Raw genomic sequence first — 2,338 nt, 5'->3', positions numbered from 1 at the left:
TGGCTGGAGAGAGGGAGGTCTGGGTCTCTGCTGAGGCTGCTGACCCTGAGACCTGACCCCGGATAAGAGGAAGAAAACGGATGGACGGAGGAGGCAGAATTGGTTATTTTTGTTTTTGACATTGTTTTGTTATCACTAATTTTGAAGGGTTCTGTATGTTGTACTCATGAATAAATGTAGCAAAATAAATTATTTCAAAGGTAACATATTTTGTAATACTTGGTTTATTCACACAATGACTTAAATTGCTGGATGTTTGGCCCCTGAACTGTTGGCCTGCAGTAACTGTGGCCCCCAGAGCAGTTTAGTTGAATAGTCCTGCTCTAGAATCAAGTTTTGTAATACCCTGGCCTTTGCCTAAAAAGAAAACATAAGCTTTACAGAGCTGTTGTGTTATTATTACTACTCAGCTACAACATACACACTACTGTACCATCAGCACATTCACCATTTACAGAGAGTACAGATGTCACATCTTCACCAGCTTCTCCAGGTCAACTGAAAATACAAGGTCTCCAACTGTCAAGTCAGAAAGTGTGCCAACGTTCCCAGGGCAGTAGCACAACTTCCTCACAGTCAGTTTAGGTGGACCAGCCACGTCTTTGGAACAGATAATACCAAACTGCCAAAAGCTGTCTTCTACTGAGAGCTCCAGCATTGCAAGAAAAGAGTAGGCCGTCCAAAGCTTAGAGACAAAGATGTCGAGCAGCGTCTGTCTTCATGCAACATTCCCTTCTCCACCTGCAGCTGCATGAAAAGATAGAAACATCTGGCAGCACCCCAGGGTGACCCAATCACCACGGTGGAGCGCCGACTGGAAGAGGAGTCAAGAGCAAGCAGTCAGCATCGAGACAGCAAAACAACCAACCTGATCTTCTCAGGGGTCAATGCAGACACCTGTCCACAGTGTGGCAGGGTCTGTCACCACACTGGACTCTGTTCAACACCCAGGTTCCATCCTACTCATCCCTGAGTGACAGCCAGCAATGTTTTAGACTAATGTTCTGATTAAATCATACAGTATATACAAACTATCCAACGCAGCAGCTCATCTTTTACTAAATACATGAAGCTCTTCACAGTCACTATTAAATATTCTATTGGAGAAACCTTGGATAGGTACGCATGCTCACAACACAAAAGGGGGTGTGGGGAAGTATTTGTACATATAATACATACAGGCATGTGTGTAGATGTGGGTGAAAATGTTTGTTTGTTATTATGTATATATATCTGTGTGGTTATTGGTGGGTGTGGAGGTGTGGATGTTGGGGGGGTATCTTGTGGTCTTACTGAGTATATTTCATACATTTGTAGTTTCAGCTCTTTTCCCTTTTCTTATTTTCTTTCTTATCTTCTCACTTAAAAAAAGTCACTGATGATGAATAAATAAATAAACTAAATATACTAATAATATTTGGTTTCGTTTTCTACTGGAGTGACACAAAAAAGTACATGAATCTATAGCCTTGGTCCAGGTTTCTCTTTGTTTGTTTCCTGATAAGTTTGAATATTTTACTGCCTGTTTTTAAAGTTTTCAAAGACCTGGATCCTTTATGTTTTGGTTCTCTCTGTGGGCTTTTGTGGAAAGATTGGATCCAAACTGCAGGCAGACACAAGGAGTCAAAGTAAAACAGTTTTCATTAAATGAAAAGGCCAACATGGTGGCAACTAAGTAAAACACAAAACAGGCAACACGAGGAGAAATCCAGTGCTAAACCAAACAATGAGCAGATGAGAAAGARGTGAAAGAGGAGTGGTTAAATAAAACCAGGATGAGTGGAAAGTGGAAACAGCTGATTAATGAGTAGGGCCAGATGTGAGGAGAGAGAATGAACAGATGACTGAGTGAAAAGATGAGAATGAAAACAGAACAACCACCAGAGGGAGACAGAGAAAAAAKAGACAGACTATGAGACACTCCTCAACATCTACCCTTCAGTAAGAGCACTCCCTTAAACTGACCAGTTAACATCCGTCCATGTCACAAATAAAACATGTTTTCTTTGTTTAATTTAACCCTAAATTTTCATGTCAAATACTATAGCATCACTGTGTTGTTTTTAGTATATTGGATGATTTAAACATCATTTGTTAACATGGTAACAGGGTTTTTAATTTGCATTAGTTGCAGCAGACAGTTCCAGCTACAATTGAAAGTAGATTTCACTAAAACATTTGTTTTTCAGGAAGTGTGACAGTCAGTGAGAGCAGCAGGAAAATATCTGCAGTCACAACCTGAACAGGCAAAGATGGAGAAAGTTTGTCTTTACATCCTCACAGCTTCAGGCAAGTCTTACATTTATGTTTTATAAATAACTTTATGTTTTATTGCTAC

The 2,338-nt window shown here is 40.1% G+C and overlaps 1 protein-coding gene across 1 annotated transcript in view; it reads left to right on the top strand.

Moving 5' to 3' along the window:
• LOC106531975 (L-selectin) overlaps positions 1–2,338 on the top strand; it is a gene marked incomplete in the record, with an annotated part of 7,431 nt that overhangs the window by 2,589 nt on the left and 2,504 nt on the right.

The sequence above is a fragment of the Austrofundulus limnaeus genome, unplaced genomic scaffold, assembly GCF_001266775.1.
Source record: "Austrofundulus limnaeus strain Quisiro unplaced genomic scaffold, Austrofundulus_limnaeus-1.0 Scaffold700, whole genome shotgun sequence".
NCBI lineage: Eukaryota > Metazoa > Chordata > Actinopteri > Cyprinodontiformes > Rivulidae > Austrofundulus > Austrofundulus limnaeus.
The sequence above is the reverse complement of the archived record's forward strand: the minus strand, read 5'-3'. Positions and strand labels throughout refer to the sequence as shown.